Source organism: Antechinus flavipes, chromosome 2, assembly GCF_016432865.1.
Source record: "Antechinus flavipes isolate AdamAnt ecotype Samford, QLD, Australia chromosome 2, AdamAnt_v2, whole genome shotgun sequence".
In the NCBI taxonomy this organism is placed as follows: Eukaryota; Metazoa; Chordata; class Mammalia; order Dasyuromorphia; family Dasyuridae; genus Antechinus; species Antechinus flavipes.
This window is the reverse complement of record NC_067399.1, coordinates 459,580,516-459,605,108: the sequence shown is the minus strand read 5'-3', so window position 1 is coordinate 459,605,108 and position 24,593 is coordinate 459,580,516. Positions and strand designations below refer to the sequence as shown.

The 24,593-nt window shown below is 35.9% G+C and overlaps 1 pseudogene; it reads right to left on the bottom strand.

Annotated features, from left to right (window-relative positions):
- Nucleotides 1-2,259: 2,259 nt before the first annotated feature.
- LOC127546781 (60S ribosomal protein L5-like) lies at nucleotides 2,260-23,496 on the bottom strand (annotated as a pseudogene).
- Between the last annotated feature and the right edge of the window lie 1,097 nt (nucleotides 23,497-24,593).

Below are 24,593 nucleotides of genomic sequence, written 5' to 3'. Positions count from 1 at the left end.
GTGGGTTCTGTCACTCCAGAATCCAGTTAGAGTCTTGACGTAGTGTTGTTTCTGAAGGAAAATGGGGAGACCTCAGGCATCATTTTGCCTACCATTCTGTTGGTGTCTTTTCAAAGTGGGGGCAAGATCAAAGTGACACCCAAGAAATTTTTATATCTTCTCCACATTCCCATTGAACTACTAAGGGGGAGCAGCAAGCTCATTTATGACATTTTGTTGAAGGTTCGAAACCATCAGTTTTTCCAAAAGTAATTGTTATCCCTTTTCCTCTCCCTCCAAAAAAAGAAAGATCAAGAACTATAAAGTGACAACCTATGGATATAAATTCTACTTAGAGAAATATGGGACCTGTCAACCCTTCACACCCAATCATGAAATGTTCTCTCTCTTCTCCCAACCTTTCTGAAGTTTTACTATCTTCCTCCCTCTTCTTTCCTCACCTCCAACTTGTGATAACTATTTGAAAGCTTTTTTTTCCTGGAGTATACAAGAGAAACCATTCACTTCACATCCTCTCAAAGGTCTGGGGCACATTGGTATTTTATTACATCACAAATTAGAAAAGGAAAAACTAATACACTTTATACATTTGTCAAAAGAAGAGGGGAAAAATAGTCTTTGCTGCTCAACTCCTCATAGCAAATCTGTCACCTTGGTGAGTGGGTTTAGAAATATCAGAAGTATTTACTGTCAGATTCAGCCCCAGAATAGAATAGCAAATCTTGTGACTGCCCATTAGAGAACTGCATCAGACACTAAGATCGAGTTCTCAAGTAATAGCCATTGCTGCTCCTTTAAGAAGAGCTGAAATAATGACATGTAGAGGGCAGGGAGGAATAAGCACTCACAGAATTGTGTCATTCTTTTTTCCAAGCCTGAGAGACAGAACAAAATTCCTAGCAGGAAGACATCAGCTATCCGTTCCACTCTGAGATACCCAGTAATGGTATTTCTATTGGATGCTTCACATACTTATGATGCCTTGTGATTTGATAAGCATCTCTAGAATACCTTCGGTGATGAAAAACTCACTACCTCCCAAGAAACCTATTCTATTGTTGAATAGCTCTAATTGTCAGCACGTTTCCTTTACACTGAGCTGAAAAATATCTTCTTAGTTTTGCTTCAAGTTTTTTCCCCCTGTGCCCAAGCAAAACTATTCTGCTATTTCTTCCACATTAAAGTCCTTCAAATTCTTGGGGACAGTTATAAATCCCTAATTCCCCTCTGAAAAAGAAAAATTCTACATATCTCCTAATTAGATCTCTTCACTTCTTTCAACCAATCCCTATATAGTTAAGTCTCTGCTACCCTTTCCATACTAACACCCTCCCAATACTCTCTTGCTACTATCTTTTCTAAAATGTGTCACCTCTAACCAAACATAAAATTCTAAATGTGCTCTGATGAGAGCAGAGTGTATAGCATAACTGTTACCTCCCTCATTCTGCATGCTGCCTCTTATTGTTGCTTAAGAACATTTTAGCATTTTTGACTTTAATCTTCCACTGTTGACCCATATTAAAATGGTAGTACTTTAAAGTCAATATATATTCTTCAGATATACTCACCCTCTGGCAGGTAGGCACTAAATAAGGGAATATCTCAGTCATCTTTGGCTTTTGTAGAAAGAACAGAGCTGAGACATCAGATTCATTTATAAAGTTGATTTCTGTGAGGGAAAAGAAGTATTTGATATATCTAGAATACTTCAATGATCTTGTCTGTCCTGTCTGCCCTTCTGATTGGAGAGCTGGAGAATGAAGCAAAGTGCTCTTTCTAAAGCCTCCAATTAAAGAAGGTTCCTAAATTAGTTCTTTATTTCTTATTAGACTACACTTCTTAGACTGGACTTCACCAGTTCTCATTCTTCTCTAGCACATCCTCATTTCTCAATTTTCTTTTTTGGTGTATTGCATTCCCCATTAGACTATATGCTCCTTAGGGATAAAGATTATCTTTTCTTTTCATATTTATATTGATGGAAATTAACGCAGTGCCTGTTATATGATATATTCTTTTTGTTGCTGTTGTTATTGTTCAATAAGTTAATTGTCAATCTGAAAATCTTCATAGAAAATTACAGATTTAGGAGCAGGTAGATGGTACAGTGGAGAGAGCACCCTGAAGTTAGGAGGACCTGAGTTCAAATCTAGTTTCAGACACTTAACACTTCCTAGCTGTGTGACCTGGCAAGTCACTTAACCCAAATTGCCTCAGCAAATAAAAAAAGAAAAGAAAATTACAGATTTTGATGTTTTAACTGTCAACTGAACACTTCTGGACTCTGAGGAAACTTGCCTTCTTCTGAGCAACTTGGTCTTTCTTCTGGGCATGGGACATTTTGGGATGGTTCCATCTTTTCTTTTTTACTTCCCTCTTGGATTTCTTTTCATACTCTGGGTTCTCCTTTATCACAGCACGAGCTTTCTTGTACATCTCCTCCATCATGTCAGAAGTTAGATTGCTCTTTATGTACTGTGAGAATTATTTTTTATAAACATTTTCATCTTCTTCCATGAGATAATGCATATAATGTGCAACATTTTGGCCCAAAATATGTTTACAATGTGCTTCAGCATTGCATTCTTTCCTTTCTGAATCATACCCAGAGAAGTATTTGGTACTTTGAGAAATAAACAGATTCCACAGCTCCCTTAAAGGCCCCAAGGTCTTTGTTTCCTGTGGTGGTTCTGGAAAGACCTGTATCCAGGTAACAGGTAAAGCACCAGGCTGACCATTAATGCTTTCCACATTGTACTCATCTGTGGTCACTTGTATGTGGCTTTCATAGATCTCGTTCATGACAATTCTGTTCAGAAGCTTGTGAGCCAGTCATAGGCTTGTACAATAAGCAGCAGAATAATTTGGCAGGCCAACCTTCACACCACACTTTGGTAACTCATGGGCATTAAGCGGCACAGACAATCATATCCCCTTCTATGCAGGCATAAGCAATCTGGCAGATGATGTCTGTTGGTGATCCGGACTATCAAACAGTACTTGGATGTTATACTTGTTCTTGTCATGGATTACTAGGCATTTCCACATATAATAATTCATTTTTTCCTTTCTCCTCCAGAATTTCAACTGGCACAAAACTCCATCCTGCTGAAAGAGACCTGTGCCTTCAGCACAGCCTAGCAGGCATCGCAGCACTAGGGGAAAAAGGAGCCATAATAGATTCTTAATAAATGTTTATTGACTAACTGACTGATTCACTGACATCCAATCATCTAGTCAAACTCAGAGCCACAGAGCCTGAATACAAATTCTTAATCTACTCCTCCTACCCCTGTGACTTTGGACACAATCTTTCTAATTTCAAGTTTCCTCATTTTAAAATTTAAGACAATGACATCTAAGTTTCTTCTACTCTAGTTCTTTGGTATTTTGATATTTTGGACTAGGCAGATGATTTGTACACATTTGTCACATAGCAAGTTAGTGGCACTGTTGGGAGTAGAACATAAATTATCATGATTTTGTATTTCCCCAAGATAACTAAAATATGGTCTTTCTGTGTTTGAACTTTTGGAATAACTAGTTACATTCCTTTTAATCTCTTGGATCATTCTTTTTTAAAATTTTTCTTCAGAGTTTTATTGATGCTTTTTGATTTTGCATCCTATTCATTTCCAAACATATTTATCTCCTCTCTCTTACACAATAAATTTTCTTATTTAAAAAGAATTTTAAAAACAAAACAACAGTCCAGAAAAATGAATCAATGCATTAACCATTTTTGATAGGGTGTGCAAAATTTTATGCCAGTATCCAACCTTCCCTCCCTCACTGAAGACTTCCTCACTCTAAAGAGGAAGCTGCATTTCCGTATGGTTATTTCTTTTCTTTTTTTGTTAAAGCTTTTTTATTTTCAAAACATATGAATAGATAATTTTTCAACATAGACCCTTGCAAAATCTTCTGTTCCAAAATTTTCCTCTTTCCCCTACTTCCTCCCCTAGATGTCAAATAATCCAATATGTTAAACATGTGCAAGTCTTTTAAACATATTTCTACAATTATTATGCTGCACAAGAAAAATCAGATCAAAAAGGAAGGAAAAAATGTGAAAACTAATGCAAGCAAACAACAACAAGAGTGAAAATGCTATGATGTGATTCACACTCAGTTACCACAGTCATCTCTCTGGGTGTAGATGGTTCTTTTCATCACAAGATCATTGGAACCAGCCTCAATCATCTCTCATAAAGGAGCCACATACATCAGAATTGATCTTCACGGAATCTTGTTGACTCGTACAATGATCTCCTGGTTCTGTTCACTTCATTCAGCATCAGTTCATATAAATTTCTTCAGGCCTCTCCAAAATCATCCTGCTGATCATTTCGTATGGAACAATAATATTCTATAACATTCATACACCATAAATTATTCAACTACTCTCCAATTGATGGGCATCCACTAAGTTTCCAGTTTCTTGCCACTACAAAAAGGGCTGCCATAAATATTTTTGAACATGTGGTTCCTTCTCCCTTCTTTACGGTCTGTTTGGGATATATTTATTGTTTCCCTTCTAATCTTGTCTGGTTTGGTTTTGTTTGTTCAAAAACTTTTTAACTTAGTATATCTATTTTGTATTCAACAATGTACTCCAGTTCTTCTTCCTTCTCCATAAATTTCTTCCTTCTCCACAGATCTCAGAGGTAAACTATCCTTTGTTCTTCTAATTTGTTTATAATATTACTCTTTGTTTATAAATCATGAATACATTTCGAATTATGATTATTTCTATGGTCAAGCCTGGCCATTATAATACAGTATTCTGTTTTGTTTTAGCTATTATTAAAAAGATGGGCTTTTTTGTTATACTTCACTCAATTAATTTAGGTATATTTCTCCATTTCTCTGAATTTTTCACATTCTTTGTTTCTTACTATACAATGATATTCTAATTAACATCCATAATTTGTTTAACTATACCCCAATCAAGAGCATAAACTTTATTTCCATTTCTTTGCTATCAAAAATTGTCTTGCTGTAAATATATTGAAATATATGATACATGTATTGCTGTTATTGACTTTTTTGCAGTTTATACTCAGCAGGGAGATCTCTGAGTCAAAAGACTTAGGCACATTTAGGTTCTTTCGATCATAATTCCAAATTGTTTTTCAGAATTGCTGGAATAAGTAACAGCTTCTAGGTTTATCTTTCATATCAGTCTTTCATGCAATCATTTCTCCCTTCTCACTTTCCCTGATCTATCTGCAATATCAGATGCAGTTGATCACCAGTTCTGTAACTTCTCTTACAGTTTTTGAAATTCTATGCTGTACTAGTTCTTCTTGATTCTAGTTATTTTCTATTTACTTCTCCAGCATCTTCTCTTCCTCCCATCTCTTAAAAGAAAACATATACTAAGGGTTGCTTACCTCTATCTATTCAAATGTTTCCTATCTTCAGGACTCAAAAGAAATTCTGTAAGATTGTTGAGTTTCCCAAAACCCCAGACCCAATCATTCGAATCCTATTGCTGACATTCTAGATGAATTGGAGGCTTAATAAATTCATCAAAGGTAATCTCCATAACTCTGAGGTTTCCTCATCACCAGGAACCTCATAGGCCTTCAGGAATACCACACATGAGCAAAGGAAATTAACTTTCAATCACTGGGCAAATAATTAAGCATTAGACTCCCTGGCCTTTCTCCTTCATGTTTATTAGTTGCTGTTCATTAATGAGACATGAACCTGATGGGGTCTGTCACTGTCAGATGGTGAACATTTCAGGAAAGTCTTGTAAGTCTATGAACCTGTTTTTTTTTATTTTTCTGTATATTGATGCTTTTAATAGGAAAAAAAAAGCCTGGTTAGCACCAGGTCTCTCATGCTTGGTTTCTCTTGACTGGAAATCCATTCCCAATATGGCTAAATTTCTTTTCTCTTCTATCTGACTTTTTCAATGAACCCTGTAATGTGGATTCATTGTACTTCATGAGGCTCACCTTCTAGTAGTTCAAGATAAGACAGAAAGAGAAAGGAAGAAGAGGCAGAGGGAGAGGGGACAGGAAGGAGAGAGAGAGAAGGAAGGGGAGAGAGAGGAGAGACAGAGGGAGAGGAGAGAGAGAAGCAGAGGGAGAGGAAGAAGGAGCAGCAGATGTAGAGGAAGGAGAAGAAGAAAGGAGAGGGAGAGAAGGAGAGGGAGGGAGAGAAAGAGGAAAAGGGAGAGAGGGAGAGAAAATTACAAACTATTAAAATTGAAATAAAAATTCATCTTGTCAAACTTTCCATTCGATGCTGATGTGTCTTGTATCATATTCCTGGCTGAAGATAATCACTGATCTGCTTAAGCATCTTTCATGTCAAAAAGTTCACTATTTTTGTTTGTTTGGTTTTTAAACTCTCACTCCCTATCTCACTTGGGCTGTAATTACTGTGGCTATTAGTGTCCCTTTCCCAGTGCTACTTGGTAAAGAAGCCTTAAGATGCTCCATTTTTCAAACTTAGACTAGTCTGCCCCTCCTTAGTAGTTTGGTGGTCTTTTGCTATGTGGGGCTCAAAATATTGATTCTGGATATAGTGTGGAAACCTAAAAGGTACTATGAAATCACAGAACTCAAGTGATCCTCCAACCACAGCCTTCTTCTTTAGCAGGGAATACTAACCCATGCCATTGTGTTTAACCAGAGCTAACAACTCTCACAAGATTTCCAATCCAGGAGTTTAAAACCCTTGGATTAAAACAGCTCTAAAAGAAAAAGCTGAAAATCTGCTTTTTAACAACTTCCAGCTATTGGTCCTTATTATGTCTTGCTGAATTAATGTAATAAATTCAATTTCTCTCACAAAGACAAACATTCAAATATTTTAAGAAAATCATATTATTCCTAACGTTGTCCTTATAGATGATACATTTCTACTTTTTTTTCTTCAACCAATAATGATCTAACTGTTTTAGACTCTTAACTATCATAGTGGCCCTTCTATGGACATACTCCAATTTATTAATGCCATTCTTAAAACATGATATACAAAATAAAATACATTAAGCCAAATGTAATAACATAATCTCAGAATTTCAGAGTTGTATGGAACCTCAAAATTATCTGCATTTGAGGAAGAATACTTAGTACTTCAAACATCAAAGTAAATATGAATTGACTATTGATGTTATATTTCCATTAGGAGTCTGGAGGCCAGAATTTGAACTAATATGTTCCTGATTCTAAATTTAATGCACCATTCACTGAACTATCTAGTTCCTTCTGGATGTGTCTTAAGTGTGGGGAAAATGATTTTTATATGATGCTAGAATTTGGATGCTAAAAACTTAGTAACTCTCCCTCTTCTCCCTCAATTTGTATCTGATATGATCTTTTGTTCTAGATTCCAAATTTCTTGCAACATAAAAATGCATTAGCTTTTTGGTGATCATTTATATTTTAGTTCATTCTGCTAAAGATCAGCTAAATTCCTAGGTTGTTGTATAAGAAATATCACCCAACCATTGATTCCCATGTCTTTTTACTGATTTTTTTAGGCTATGTGCAGGACTTTGCATTTATCTCAATTTGTTGAGCATTTCTTTCAGTATCTATTTATCCATCCATCTATATATCTGTATATATCTATATATCTATATCTATATCTATATATGTATACATATATTTTTTCCTATAATTTGGTGGGTGATCTAACTATTGCTGTGACCAAAAAATTCATTAGCTTTGTGTCAGCCAGGCAATGAGACTCCATGAACTTAACTACTTTGTACCTTGGGCAATATGTGGTGCTCATCACCAGGCCCATATTTAATTATAGCCCATCAGTTTAGCCCATTAATGTTTGTTTCAGTCTTGAGTCTTTCAACTAATTACCCCTGGAGAAAAGGAGCTGAGTTTTTATAACTCTAATAGTTTATAACTTGCTTATTTGGGAGAGAGATGAACTGGAATTGGGGCACTTCAAACAGTGCTGCTACCCCTAGTCAGCACAAAATGAGTAACTACTGGAGTAATGATATCTCAAACAGAGTTAGGAGTTTGTAGCCCTAGCTGTATGCCTGACAATCCAATGAATAATCTTAGGGAACAAACAACAACAACAACAAAACTTACGACCCTTTTTATTAAAATTCTTTCTTGATTCTCATAACTGAAAGTATTCTTCTACTTCTTCATTTGTTGTCAGAGAACACTGTCACTTTGACTCTTTATTTTCTTTTTTCTTTCCTCCCCCATCACTTACACTTTATTATACTTACCTGTACAAATGTTACATTTAGAGTTTAAGTTTCTTGAAGTCAGTTTCTTCATCTGTAAAATGGTGAACATTAATAGCACTTATCTCCTTGGATTGTGCAGATATAATAAGATTTTATTTGTAAAGCATTTAACATAGTGGCTGGCATAGAATAAGTTCTTAATAAATACTTACTCCTTGTATATGTAGGTACCTAGTAAATATATGTTGAATTTATACACTGGATTAAGGTTTGAAAAAAAAAAGTTGTATGATGACACTTGCAAACAAAACCCTAGAAGATAAATATCATGATGCATCATTGATGGAGGAACTGAGGCTCAAAAAAAGTGAAGGACTTTGTCTATAAATGTCTATAAGACTAATAGATGTCAGATCTGTGACTTGATTTTTGGTCTTATGATTCCAAATCTTTTTTTTTTTTTCATTACATCACTCTTCTAATAGTGTCAGTGTTAATTATTTCATAAGCCTGATGTGAGGATCAAATGAGATTAAGAATTGGAAAGTATTTTCAAAATGATAATGTGTTGCACGTAAGATAATAAAATTCTAATAATAATAATAATTAGAGCAATAAAAATAATGCTTCTTCCTGGAACATACATTTGACAATGCACCATCCATTGACAGGATGATCTCCTGGACAGATGAGGAGGAGAGCAGGAAAAGGGCCACTTTTTTCCAGGCAGGAGGTTATATTCTTTTTCTTGCAAGACAGCACTTCGAAGAGGGAGGAGGAACACAACTGGCTAATGAGTTTGTTTTCTTGGCTGAAGCAGGAGCCCCTGGGGGGATTCCCAGCGAGGCATCTCCATTGCTTTTATTGGAGTTTTGGGCTGGTGCTATAAACCCTCAGAATGAGTTGAGATCATTAGGGAAGCTCCACTGATCACTGATGAAAAAATATAACAATTAAAACCAGAGGCCTAGAAGTGGAATGGAGGGGACAGGCGGGGCAGCAATACTGGGGAGGAGAAGGGATGGGAATGAAAAATCCTAATAATGACACTGGTTCCAGGAGTAATTAGAAGTTTCTAAAAGGAGATCATGGGAGAGCAGTAGAATCAAATGTACATATCTAGTAGTTCACTGACTTATTTTTTTCTATGAAGATGAGAAGTTTCCAGAATTATCATATGTTTAGGCAGAGTGCATTGGTATAAATTAAGATTCTGAGAAGACCAGTCCAGGATGGTGTGAATGTTTGAAATTTTACCATTGATTCTTTATTTGATATTGTTGTTTTTGTTGTTGTTCAGTCCTTTCAGACATGTCCGACTCCTTATTATATCATTTGGGATTTTTCTTCAACAAATATACTGGAGAATTTTGTCATTTCCTTCTGCAGATCAATTTATAGGTTAAGTGAATTGCCCAGAGTCATATAGTTAATAAATGTCTGAGACCAGATTTGAACTCAAGAAGATGAGTCATTTTCACTCCAGGCCTGACATCCTATTTTTTATATTTTTTATGTTTTATGAGCTGAATAGTGCCATAATAAAATATGAATTTTGATGAAATTATCACAATAAGTCATTATAAGTTATTAATACCTTAGAAATTCAGTATCAGATAAATCATTAACATCTCAGTGAGGTTTACTTAATCAGATAAATTATTATTGACCATTAAGCATATTAGTGGATAATGCTTTATGAGATAAGCCATTATCAACTACTAACACCTTAGTGTGTTTAGTTTAACAGATGCGCCAATCTAAGTCAAGAATATCTCAGGGGTAATTAGTTTATCAGATAAACCACTATCAGCCCTTAAATTGCTTTGTGGGGCTTAGTCTATTGGATAAACTAAAATCAGTCACTAATGTCTAGGAGAAAGGATATTTATTGGAGAAGCTATTGTCAGGTATTAACATCTTAGTGGATGTTCTTGACAGATAATCCATTATTTTCTATTGAACACATTGGTGAGAATCAGTTTATTGAATGATTATGTCAGTCATTAACACCTCAATAAAGATTAGTTCAGCTTATATGACATTTTTTATCATTATTATCTAAGTGGTGATTGGTTTAGCTACCAGCCATCATTAACTTTAATGAAGGTTTGGTATATTGGATATCATTATCATTATTAACCCTTTAGAGGAGATTATTTTATTTGGATGGAAACAAGAACATTCTAAATACTGTACAAACATTATCTCATTTTATCCTCCCACAAATCCTAGAAGGTATGGGCTATCTCATTTTACTATTGAGTAATGGAAGATGGGCAGAGGTGAAGTGACTTGCCCAGGTTCATAGAGCTCACTCTGAACTTGGAACTGAATTTGAACTTGTCTTCTTAAATACAGGCCAAGGGTTCCTTCAATTCCTTTACTTTATTAGGTTATTACCACTTTATTAGGGGGGAAAATGAGGGAGGAAAAGACATAAAGGAAATTATGGTTAAGAAATAGGTCAAGGCAAACACCTTTAACACAGTATTACTCCTGGAATGGTGAGGGATCTTAGTAGTGAATCTTAGGAAATGAGAGGAAGGAAGTGGGAGTGACCAAGTAGTACAATGAGAAAAGTGAAGGGCATAGAAAGTTCAAAAAGTAGGGTGGAAAATAACAAAGACATGCTTCATATATGGATGATTGTAAGTGCCTTTAGGTCAAAGACATGTCTCAACGGTGTCTCCTTAATGGGTTAACACAAAAAGAATACAAATTCAATACATATCTATTAAGCTGATTTTACCTATGGAACAATTGTCTAGAGTTTGGGGACAGTAGAAATTTGAGAAAAAGCATGTACTTTGATCTCAAAGGAGGTCACCAATGAGCCCTCAGAAGACATATTTAGAGTCAGTCTATTTCATTTTGGAAATTTAGAAAGATAGACCAGCAGTCTGGGAGGGATCAGGCCTATGTCTTAGTTATTCACATTTGAAGAAAACAACAAATTTGGTTTGCCCTAAAGAGGCTCTTCCTCCTCCCTTCTTTCAGTGCTTAAAACCCAAACACAATTCAAAGGAAATTTAATCCCTCTGCCTCTCACTCATTTACTCTTAAATCATCCAAATATTATTGGATGAAGCTATTTGATGTCCAAAGAGAAATATGAGAGTATTGTAACAAGATTTTTAAAGCTCTTCTCTGCCAGAAAGAAGTTTTGTGTTGGTAAACAAACTTGTCAACCCACATTGAAATGAAGAATTTTTATCATCCTTATGTCTTTCTACCACCCTTGAGTCACAATGTTTTTAAATCACTTTTATAGTTTTTTTTTCCTTAAATTTTCTTTTGTTTTGATTGGAAGGGAGTGTTGTTTGTTTTGTTTTCTTATTCATCTTTTTACAAATTCCCTTGGCCTTAAGTAGGTTCATTCTTTCTATTTTACACTTAAGAATATTGAGCTCATGTTTTTAGGAAAGAGAAAGTCTAAGGGAGTATAGTGAGAAGCAGGGTCACATAATGAAAAGTATTACAGACAGATCTGAAGTTAGGCAAGATCTGGTTTGGAATTCCATTTTTAATACTGGTTATCTATGACCATGGGTCTTTAATTTAATCTCTCACTGTTTTCTCATCTATATAAAGAGGATAGTAATATCTACCTTATAAAGTTGTTATCAGATAATAACCACCACCATAAACAAACAATAATAACAGAATCTGTATGATAATTAAAGATTTGCAATACAATTTCCCTAAGTTATTTTACTTGATCCTTACAAGAACCTTATGAGGTAGCCAATATAATTATCTTCATTTTACAGACATCAGTAATAATGCAAGAGATTAAGTTATTTGTGCAAGAACACACAAATAAATGTTTGAAGCAGGTTTTGAATGGAAGTCTAGCACTAACTGTGGTATCTATTTTTTATCAGATATGATGATGAGGACTGTGTCCATAGAGGGGAAATTGAAGAATAATACTCATTTATTTGTAATTTAAAAAAATTAAATCATATTTGCATAGTATTTCTCTCTTTACAAAGAGAGGCCAAATGAAAATGAGATGTTCTAATAAAAAGAGCACTAGTCACAAATGGAATTAGGAGACATTTGTTTAAGTCCTGTGTTATAGGAGACATATCTCCTCTCAGGGTGACAGAGAATTAATTATTTTCCATATTGTAATCTTGTAAATAAATAAAATTATTTATTATAAATAATTTTGTATAATAATTATAAAAATTATTATATTTTGTAAATAAAAGTTAAAGAGAAAGTAAATCCATAATCCCAAAGAGTCCTTCAATGTCATAAAAGTTGAATAAACTTACTAAAAGAGTTATAATCACATATGACCTAAGGAAACAAACCTTGAATTTGTTCTAATCAGACTTCAGATACTTATTATCTGTGTGACATTGATCAAGTCACTTTACCTTTGTCTGCCTGTTGTTAGAATTGAATGAGATGATGCTTGTAAAACATTTAGTGCAATGTCCAATACCTAAAAGAAATGTTTGCTCCTTTTTTTCCTCTCCATCTTCTCCCTTCCCCCCTTTTTATGGGCAGGGAAACAGCATCAAAGAAAGGAAATGGCAGAGCTAGGGCTAAAAATTCATTCTTCTTTCATAGTCCAATGGAAAAACTCCCAAATTATCTCAAAATCACAGGTATTGTTGAGCACACTTCTATTTGAGAAGGTTCCAAACAACCTAACAATCAATCAGCTAATAATCATTTAAGCACAGCTTACTATGTGCTTGGCACTTTGCATGGAGGATACAGAAACAAGAAATAAAACAGTCCCTAAGCTTACATTCTATTTGAGGACACTACAAGTACATATACAAGTATCTACACAAAATAAATACAAAATTGTCATGTGTTAGTTTCAGGGAAGAAGACATATTAACACCTGAGGAATCAGAAAAGGTAGTGGCTTTGAAAAATGAGGTTTAAAGAAAACTTCCTATTCTGAGAGATCAAGATGAGGAGGGAGAGCATGGCAAACGTGGAAAAATTTATGCAAAGACAGAATTGGGAACTACAATGCTGAGTTTGGAGCAGGAATGGAGAGTTCATTACTGGGAGAAATATACACAGTATACATAGAAAGATGGATGAAGATCTATTGTAAAAAACTTTAAATGACCAGATAAGGTCATTTAGATAAAATAAAAGTAATAGTAGGGGCAACTAGATGTTGCAGTGAACAGAGCACCAGCCCTGGAGTCAGGAGAACCTGCGTCCAAATCCATCCTCAAACACTTAACATGTCCTAGCTGTGTGACTCTGGATAAGTCACTTACTCCAGTTGCCTACCTCCCCTATCCCCTAAAAAATAAATTAAATAAAGGCAATAATATAGAAAATTTCATGAAATGTCCCATGTTAGTGTCTGATAAATTTATAAGAGCTTCTCCCCTCCAGGCACTTCAAATCTCTTTGGAAGACTGAGATAAGGGCTTGATTAATAGAGATACCAAATATGGTTTGAAAGTCAAAGAAATTTGCAAAACAAATAATTTGGTATCTACAGAGGGAGGAAATTGAGAGCTGTGATATTATGATTGAGAAACAGCAAGAAAGTCATTTTAGCTAATTTGTAAGGATTATAAAATAGAGTAATGTATAAGAAATCTGCAAAGGGGACAAAATGTATTAGAAATATATAGAAAAATCATGGATTAGAGGAAAACAAAATGGAGTTGAAGGCGGAAGATAGTGATTTGAATCCTGGCAATTAAGAAAATTGTAAATGTTAAAAAAAAAAAAAGTAAAAAAAGATAAGTCAAGTAAGCGCTCTTAAAATTCAGTTTTTTGAGCAGTAAAATGGAGATATTTATACCTCTCCAGGGCTATTGGATTGAAAGAGCTTTGTAAATTTTAAAGGACTATAGAAATGGAAGTTGTTACAATTTGAAAGCAGGTTGCTCAAATGAGATAGAAAAACACTGCTGAGTGAGACCATTTAGTAGAAGAGGGAAGTGGGTTTGCCATTGACTGGTGGCTTAGATGAACAACTTCAGAAACCTTGTTTTCATCTCTTACAGGGAAGGAATAATAATCACCCTCCTCCCTGGAGGGTTGTGTGGGTTAATTAGTTAAGTGCACTTGGAGAAATGCAAAATCTACAGAAAGGGTAGAAGGCCAGTTAACTTTGGAAAGCAGAGGGAAAACTATATAAAAATAAGGCTTTGGGAGAATGTATAAGATACTAGTCTGGGAATCCACATGCCTAAGATCACACAATTCAGAGCTTGAAGGGATCTTGGATATATCTTTTCCAATTCAGTCATTTTATAAATGGATCATCAACTTAGATCTAAAAATTACACTATAGTTCAATCCCTAAGTTTTACACATAGGGAAGATAAAGCTCATAGGATTGAGGCATCTTCTCAAAGATATTGGTAATAAATAGCAAAGTTGGGATTTGAATTCAGATGTTCTGCCTATAAACCCAGAGCTCCTTCTCTTTCTACTGTATCTTCTAAATTTAGGTCCAACATCTATACTAAGTTGTGTGATTAGAATAAGTCACTTCACCTTTTTGGCCCTCAGTTGCCCCAACTGTAAAATGAAGAGAATAATTCAGATATTTGTATGTATTTATATACTATACTATCAATGCACACAATGTGTATGTATATACAATGTCTGTATGTATACAGACACACACAACATCTATATTTCAGAGGTCCTCAAACTTTTTAAATAGGGGGCCAGTTCACTGTCCCTCAGACTGTTGGAGAGCCGGATTATAGGAAAAACAAAAACTTTGCTTTGTGGGCCTTTAAATAAAGAAACTTCATAGCCCTGGGTGAGGAGGATAATCATCCTCAGCTACAGCATCTGGCCCGCGGGCCGTAGTTTGAAGATCCCTGGACCATATATGTCTGGTTATTTGTGGTTATAAAATCCATTCATTATGTCAATATAAGTTAAGTGCTTTATAAACAATAAAGTTGTATAGAAATATGATTATTTTCTGAGAAGATAGATTGTAGAAAGGAGAAGGGAAAGAAATCGGTCTTTTCAACCTCTCCACTGGCCTTTAGCCTGAACTTTGAGGCGACTTTGGCTTCTTCTTTTTCCAGCCTGCTCTTTGCCCCTTGCTGAGAGCTGACTTTTCTCAAAGAGTGTAAACTGCTCTGAATGGTATTTGAAAATAAAATCTAATTGATTTCACAGCTCCTTGAACCTCTCCTATCAGGAATTGATTTTTTTTTTTTCTTCTGTTCTGTTTTACACACTTGAAAGTAGATTGAGTGATGACAGGGAGAGAAGCTGGTGAATAAATGTCCTTTGTTGCTTCCATCCTTTTCTTCCCCTTCTGCCTTTTTTCCTCTCCTCTTCCTCCTCCTCCCCCTCTCTCTCTTTTTCACACCCTTTGTCTCTCTCTCTCTTTATCTCTCTGTCTCTCTGTTTCTCTCTCTCTCTCTCTCTCCCCCTCTGTTTCTGTTTGTGGGTGTCTCTTTTTTTTTCTCTTTCTCTTCCCCCCCCCCAAGGCCTTATAAACTGCTGAGGGGAAGGAAGGGAAATTAAACTGCATTCAAAACCATACTTCACAAAATCCCTCAGTCCAATTAAAAAATAGGTTGGGCCAACTCCTGTGAATTCCTATAGCAATTCTCTGCCACCCAGGGTCCAGCTGCCAACCCAATATTAGCTGCAGCTTCCTCAGGCAGAATAAGGATACCCAACTGGAATACAGCCTAATTATCTGGCAACCAAGCATGGGATAGCCAACAATGCAGATGGAACTGGCCATTCCTTTCCTTAGGACTGAAATTGGATCAACTTGAGGACTGAATGAACTATATTCTAATATTGATGCTCTAAAGTCTCTTCCAAATATTGCATTCTATGTAAGTATACATATATATGTGTGTGTGTGTGTGTGTGTATGTGTACACACAGATAGAGAGAGACAGAGACAGAGAGAGAAAAAGAGAGACAAAGAGAGAAACAAGAAAAAATGACAGTGGGGGGGAGAAAGAGAAGGGGGGAGGAGGAGAAGGAAGAGAAAGAAGAAAAAGAGAGAAAGGAGGGGAAAAGAAGGATGGTAGTAATGTTCATTTATGCATATATATATATATATATACATGCACACACATGCACACATATATACATATATATGTATATATACACATATATAATTTATGTTCTGGTATCCTTTTTTACTCTAAAATTCTATGTTCAAATATTCTATATGCTAATTTAAGACCTCTTTCATATTTATCATTCTGTATTTTAGAGTTCCTTCTAGCATTTTATATTTATAGATCTTTGCCAGATCCAGTGTTTTATGTTTTGGGGTCCTTTGCTATGTGTGAGTTGTGATATTTTTGAATGACATCAGCCTGAGGTTTCTACACCTTCCCGTTGAAGTGTTGTTCCAGCTAAGGTTGTCAGAGTAAGGCAGGATTTAGCACAAACACTCTTCCCCCTCCTACAATGCCCAGTGCCTGGAGGTGTGAGAGACAGGTTCATTTTCTTTTTTTTTTTTTTTTTTTTTTTTTTTTTTTTTTTTTTTTTTTCTTTACCACCATTTATTTTTTTTTTTTTTTTTTTTTTTATAATAAATTTTATTTTATTTAATAATAACTTCGCATTGACAGAATCCATGCCAGGATAATTTCTACACGACATTATCCCTTGCAATCACTTATGTTTCGTTTTTTCCCCTCCCTCCCTCCTCCCCCCCCCCCCAGGATGGCAAGCAGTCCTATATATGCTAAACATGTTGCAGTATATCCTAGATACAATACATATTTGCAGAACCAAACAGTTCTCTTGTTGCACAGGGAGAATTGGATTCAGAAGGTAAAAATAACTCGGGAAGAAAATCAAAATTGCAAATAGTTCACATTCATTTCCCAGTATTCCTTCTTTGGGTGTAGCTGTTTCTGTCCATCATTTCTCCAATGAAACTCAGTTAAGTCTCTTTGTCAGAGAAATCCACTTCCATCAGAATACATCCTCATACAATATCGTTGTCGAAGTGTATAATGATCTCCTGGTTCTGCTCATCTCACTTAGCATCAGTCCATGTAGGTCTCTCCAAGCCTCTCTGTATTCATCCTGCTGGTCATTCCTTACAGAGCAATAATATTCCATAACGTTCATATACCACAATTTACCCAGCCATTCTCCAATTGATGGGCATCCATTCATTTTCCAGTTTCTAGCCACTACAAACAGGGCTGCTACAAACATTTTGGCACATACAGGTCCCCTTCCCTTTTTTAGTATCTCTTTGGGGTATAAGCCCAATAGAAACACTGTTGGATCAAAGGGTATGCACAGTTTGATAACTTTTTGGGCATAATTCCAGATCGCTCTCCAGAATGGCTGGATTCGTTCACAACTCCACCAACAATGCATCAATGTCCCCGTTTTCCCGCATCCCCTCCAACATTCATCATTGTTTTTTCCTGTCATCTTAGCCAATCTGACAGGAGTGTAGTGATATCTCAGAGTTGTCTTAATTTGCATTTCTCTGATCAATAGTGATTTGGAACACTCTTTCATGTGAGTGGTAATAGTTTCAATTTCTTCATCTGAAAATTGTCTGTTCATATCCTTTGACCATTTATCAATTGGAGAATGGCTTGATTTTTTATAAATTTGAGTCAGTTCTCTATATATTTTGGAAATGAGGCCTTTATCAGAACCTTTAATTGTAAAGATGTTTTCCCAGTTAGTTACTTCCCTACTAATCTTGTTTGCATTCGTTCTGTTTGTACAAAGGCTTTTTAATTTGATATAATCAAAATTTTCTATTTTGTGATTGGTAATGGTCTCTAGTTCATCTTTGGTCACAAATTTCTTTCTCCTCCACAAGTCTGAGAGATAAACTATCCTATGTTCTTCTAATTTATTTATAATCTCGTTCTTTATGCCTAGGTCATGGACCCATTTTGATCTTATCTTGGTATGTGGTGTTAAGTGTGGGTCCTTGCCTAATTTCTGCCATACTAATTTCCAGTTATCCCAGCAGTTTTTATCAAATAATGAAATCTTATCCCAAAATTTAGAATCTTTGGGTTTGTCAAACACTAGATTGCTATAGTTGACTATTCTGTCTTGTGAACCTAACCTTTTCCACTGATCAACTAATCTATTTCTAAGCCAATACCAGATGGTTTTGGTGACTGCTGCTTTATAATATAATTTTAGATCAGGTACAGCTAGACCACCTTCATTTGATTTTTTTTTCATTAATTCCCTTGAGATTCTCGACTTTTTATTGTTCCATATGAATTTTGTTGTTATTTTTTCTAAATCATTAAAATATTTTCTTGGAAGTCTGATTGGTATAGCACTAAATAAATAGATTAGTTTAGGGAGTATTGTCATCTTTATTATATTTGCTCGGCCTATCCAAGAGCACTTAATATTTTTCCAATTATTTAAGTCTGACTTTATTTGTGTGAAAACTTTTTTGTAATTTTGCTCATATAATTCCTGACTTTCCTTTGGTAGGTAGATTCCCAAATATTTTATGCTATCAACAGTTATTTTGAATGGAATTTCTCTTTGTATCTCTTGCTCTTGGATTTTGTTGGTGGTGTATAAGAATGCTGAGGATTTATGGGGATTTATTTTGTATCCTGCTACTTTGCTAAAATTATGAATTATTTCTAATAGCTTTTTAGTAGAATCTCTGGGGTTTTCTAGGTATACCATCATATCATCTGCAAAGAGTGATAGTTTGGTTTCCTCATTGCCTACTCTAATTCCTTTAATCTCTTTCTCGACTCTTATTGCAGAGGCCAGTGTTTCTAATACAATATTGAATAATAATGGTGATAGTGGGCAACCTTGCTTCACTCCAGATCTTACCGGGAAAGGTTCCAGTTTTTCCCCATTGCATATGATGCTTACTGAAGGTTTAAAATATATGCTCCTAACTATTTTAAGGAAAAGTCCTTTTATTCCTATGCTCTCAAGTGTTTTTATTAGGAATGGCTGTTGGATTTTATCAAATGCTTTTTCTGCATCTATTGAAATGATCATATGGTTTTTGTTTGGTTGGTTGTTGATATAGTCAATTATGTTAATAGTTTTCCTAATATTGAACCAGCCCTGCATTCCTGGTATAAATCCTACTTGGTCATAGTGTATTATCCTGGGGATGATTTTCTGTAATCTTTTTGCTAATATTTTATTTAAGATTTTAGCATCAATATTCATTAGGGAGATTGGTCTATAATTTTCTTTCTCTGTTTTCAGCCTACCTGGTTTAGGTATCAGTACCATATCTGTGTCATAAAAGGAGTTTGGTAGGACTCCTTCAATCCCTACTTCTTCAAATAGTTTATTTAGCATTGGAGTTAATTGATCTTTAAATGTTTGATAGAATTCAGATGTAAATCCATCTGGTCCTGGGGTTTTTTTCTTAGGGAGTTGATTGATAGTTTGTTCTATTTCTTTTTCTGAGATAGGAGTGTTTAGGATATTTACTTCTTCCTCTGTTAGTTTAGGTAAGCTATATTTTTGGAGGTATTCTTCTATTTCATTTAAGTTGTCGAATTTATTGGCGTAAAGTTGGGCAAAGTAACTCCTAATTATTGCTCTAATTTCCTCTTCGTTAGTGGTGAGTTCTCCCTTTTCATTTTTAAGACTAACAATTTGATTTTCCTCTTTCCTTTTTTTAATCAGATTTACTAAGGGTTTGTCTATTTTGTTGGTTTTTTCATAGAACCAACTCTTAGTTTTATTAATCAATTCAATAGTTTTTTTGCTTTCAATTTTATTGATCTCTCCTTTTATTTTTTGAATTTCAAGTTTAGTGTTTGATTGGGGGTTTTTAATTTGTTCCTTTTCTAGCATTTTTAGTTGCAAGCCCAATTCATTGACCTTCTCTTTCTCTATTTTATACAAATAGGCCTCTAGAGATATGAGATTTCCCCTTATTACCGCTTTGGCTGCATCCCATACATTTTGGTATGATGTCTCATTATTATCATTTTCTTGGATGAAGTTATTAATTATGTCTATAATTTGCTGTTTCACCCAATCATTCTTTAGTATGAGATTATTTAGTTTCCAATTATTTTTTGGTCTACTTTCCTGTGGCTTTTTATTGAATGTAATTTTCAATGCATCATGGTCTGAAAAGGATGCATTCACTATTTCTGCCTTACTGCATTTGAGTTTGAGGTTTTTATGTCCTAATATATGATCAATTTTTGTATAAGTTCCATGAACTGCTGAAAAGAAGGTGTACTCCTTTCTGTCCCCATTACATTTTCTCCAGAGATCTATCATATCTAATTTTTCTAGTATTCTATTTATCTCTTTGACTTCTTTCTTATTTATTTTGTGGTTTGATTTATCTAATTCTGAGAGTGCAAGGTTGAGATCTCCCACTATTATAGTTTTACTGTCTATTTCTTCTTGCAGCTCTCTTAATTTCTCTTTTAGGAATTTAGATGCTACACTACTTGGTGCATATATATTTAATATAGATACTTCTTCATTATTCATTCTACCCTTTAGCAAGATATAGTGCCCTTCCTTATCTCTTTTGATTAGATCAATTTTTGCTTTAGCTTGATCTGAGATCAGGATGGCTACCCCTGCTTTTTTGGCTTCACCTGAAGCATAGTAGATTTTGCTCCAACCTTTTACCTTTAACCTGTATGTATCACCCCGCTTCAGGTGTGTTTCCTGTATACAACACATTGTAGGATTCTGGCTTTTAATCCATTCTGCTAACCGCTTCCTCTTTATAGAGGAGTTTACCCCGTTCACATTTATGGTTAAAATGACCAATTCTGTATTACTTGCCATCTTGTTGACCCCGGTTTATGCTTTTCTCCCTTCTTACTCCCTTACCCCCTCCCTTACCCCCCTTCCCAGTATTAAGCTTGTGAGCTCCCCTTGCTTCTCACAGCCCTCCCTTTTTCAGTATCCCTCCCCTCCCCTTAGAGTTCCCCCCCCCCAACTTACCCCTTTCCCTCCCAGTTCCCGTATTCCCTTCCACTTAGCTTATTCCTTCCTTTTTCACTTTTCCCTTCTCACTTTTCAATGAGGTGGGAGAAGTTTCACCATAGATTGAATATGTCTAAAATTCTTCTCTTACTGCCAATTCTGAAAGCAGTAAAATACTCACTATTTTCATTCCTCTCCATTCTTTCTCTCAGATATACTAGGTTTTCTTTGCCTCTTCATGAAATGTAGTACCCCCACTTTCCCTTTTTTCTAGTACAATGTCCTTTCCTCAACTAGTTTCTAGAACAAGGTATACATGTATTTTTTATACATCTTTACAGCCGAAATATAGTTCCCAAGATTAATCTTTACCTTTTTAGATTTCTCTTGAGTTCTGTGCTTGTAGATCAAATTTTTTGTTAAGTTCTGGCTTTTTCATCAGAAATAGATGAAATTCGCTTATTTCGTTGAATGACCATCTTCTTCCCTGGAAAAAGATGCTCAATCTCGCTGGGTAAGTTATTTTTGGTTGCATACCAAGTTCCTTAGCCTTTCGGAATATCATATTCCAGGCCCTTCGATCCTTTAATGTGGATGCTGCCAGATCCTGGGTGATCCTTATTGTGGCTCCTTGATACTTGAATTGGGTTTTTCTAGCCGCTTGCAGTATTTTTTCCTTTGCCTGAGGGTTCTGGCATTTGGCCACTATATTCCTTGGTGTTTTGATTTTAGGATCCCTTTCAGTAGGGGATCGATGAATTCTTTCAATGTCTATTTTACCTTCTGTTTCTATGACTTCTGGGCAGTTCTCTTTGATAATTTCCTGGAAGATAGTGTTCAGGCTTTTTTTTTCATCATACTTTTCTGGAAGTCCGATGATTCTCAGGTTGTCTCTCCTGGATCTGTTTTCCAGGTCTGTTGTCTTCCCCAGAAGGTATTTCACATCCTTTTCCATTGTTTGATTTTTTTGGATTTGCTTGACTGATTCTTCTTGTCTCCTCGAGTCATTCAATTCCAATTGTTCGACCCTGATTTTCAGTGAGGTATTTTCTTCACTCACTTTTTTAAGATCTTTTTCTAATTGTCCAATTGAGTTCTTTTGTTCTGTGGAATTTTTTTCCATTTCGCCAATTTTGTTTTTTAGAGAGCTGTTTTCTGTTTCCAGTTCACTAATCCTATTTTTCAAGGATTTGGTTTCTTTATCCACTCTCTCTTTAACTGACTTCTCCAGGCTCTTTTGCCAAGCCTCCCTCTCCTTTTGCAGAGCCTCCCTCTCCTTTTCCCATTTTTCTTCTAGCTCCCTTGTGAGAGCCTTTTTAATTTCCTCCATGAGATTCATCTGTGCTGAGGGATATAAGGTCTCCTCCTTCGGGGATTCACCTGGGGACTGTTTGTTTTTAGTCTCCTCAGGGTTTGGAGTCTGCTCTTTATCTGTATAAAAGCTGTCCAGGGTTAAATTCTTTTTCAGTTTCTTGCTCATTCTGTCTATTTATCAAAGACAAACTATCAAAGAAACAGAAGGAAAAAAAACCCCTTGAATGGAGGCTGCTTTCTTTGGGGGAGGGGCAGGGTATTCGTGAGGCACGGGTCCTACTGTGCTATGGCGCCTGCGCACTGAGATCCGAGCGCTCTGAGATCCGAGCGGGCTAAGACACTGTGGGGGAGGGGTGGCCAGGTCCCTAGAAACTCCAGCTGTTTGGGATTGTGTTCTTCACCCCCGGTGTTTTTAGCTTCTCTGCTGGGCTGCTGACTTGCTCCTATAGCAAAGCTCTCACCGCAGAGACGGCTGCGGTCCTACCCCCTCTCCGCTCCACCCGGTTCTGAGCTGCTATCTGTGCTCTGGTTGCAGCTGCTGCTACCCGCAGACTGCTTCCAAATACCGTCCCCGCCCTCGCGCAAAAACAGACCTTTCTTGACGAGTCTCAAGGATGGTTTCTCTTGGTAAGTAATTGTATGGTTTTTTTTTCAGTCGAGCATTAATTCAGAGGCATGAAATGAAATGAATAGTGAGAGAAAAACACGGAGATTACACAGAAGTGTATTTCCTCTCCGCCATCTTGGCCGGAAGTCCGACAGGTTCATTTTCTATGTCAACCTGTCAGCACCTGGTTGGCAGCAACCTCAAGAGGGTCAGTCATTGATGGTGAGGGCTGGCAGAGAAGAAGATAGGTTTGTGTCAAAACAGGAAGCAAGGCTGGACTGCTAGCTAAGGAGGCCTTGAATCCTGGCTGCTTTTCTATTCTGTGAGACAGGTGGGATGTAATGAACCTTATGATCTCGTCCAACAAGAAGATTCCAAGTCTAAGAGAACCTACGACTTTCCACTTCATTCCCAGAAAGCCATGGAAGTGGGCAGTTTCTAGGAACTTTGTTGCTCTCTCTTTCACAAAAGCATCCGTAGGCATTTACGACAAGGCTGGATCTAAATGCAAAAGTCCTGTAAATTTGTTAAGGGCATTGGAAATCAAGATTCTGGAGTTGGAAAAGTGGAATTTCCAAAGTCTTCTGTTTTTTGAGTAAATCCTTTAACAAAATTCCCTCCACTTATTTGCCTTTACTATCCCTCACAGTTCTGGTCTCATTTCTAAGCTGTTTTGAACCTTTATTTTGTCCTGGGGCCCTTACTGTTTAACTCTACTTTTTCTTCTCTCTGAAGCAAAACATCTCTAACTCACATTCATCTCCTTCATAGCTTTCTTTTCTGAAGGCTGATTTGTCATCTTACCTTATTTTAAAATGAGACATTAAACAATTCTTGTTACCCTTCCCAGATTCCATATTTTCACTATTTAAGAGGGCCTGTCAATGACTTAAGGCAAAGCAATGATTAATGATATTTCAGACTCTTCTCAAGAGTATAAGAAAGATTTTAGAATTGCAATTACCTCAGAAATGTTCTAGTTCAATACTATCACTTTATAGATGAGAGAACTGAGCCCCAGGTTGGTTGTGAATTTTTCCAACCTCCCAGATGGTGAAGCCAGTATATCAATTCCAAAACTAATGATTTTTGTTGAAAACACCACACATTTTCTTGGTGCGCTGGTTTGATGTGGTGGCTAAAATATTCTCTCCCACATACACAACAGTTTTTTTTTTTTTAAACTAATTCCTTCTCTCAATGCTTGTCATAAAAGAGAAGCTATGAAGCTATTTTGGAAACTCTCAGAAGATGAGTAAGTGAAACCCCAAGTTCTCCAAAGGATAATCACAGAGAGTCTCCCTTTGAACACTAATAGAACATTTGAATAACTAAAGAACTAGTTTTGGCAATTGGTCTTAAAACATAAAATAGTAGTAGGAGTAGTAACTAGTATTTATATAATGTTTTAATATGTACAAAGCCCTTTGTGTATGGTAAGTCAGTTTATCCTCACAACTACCCGGAAAAATAGGTATTATTATTCTCATTTTACAGATGAGAAAACTGAGGTATAGAGAAGTTAGATCACACAGGTTGTTATTGAGATACGGTTTCATTTCAGGTTTTTTTGGCCATCTA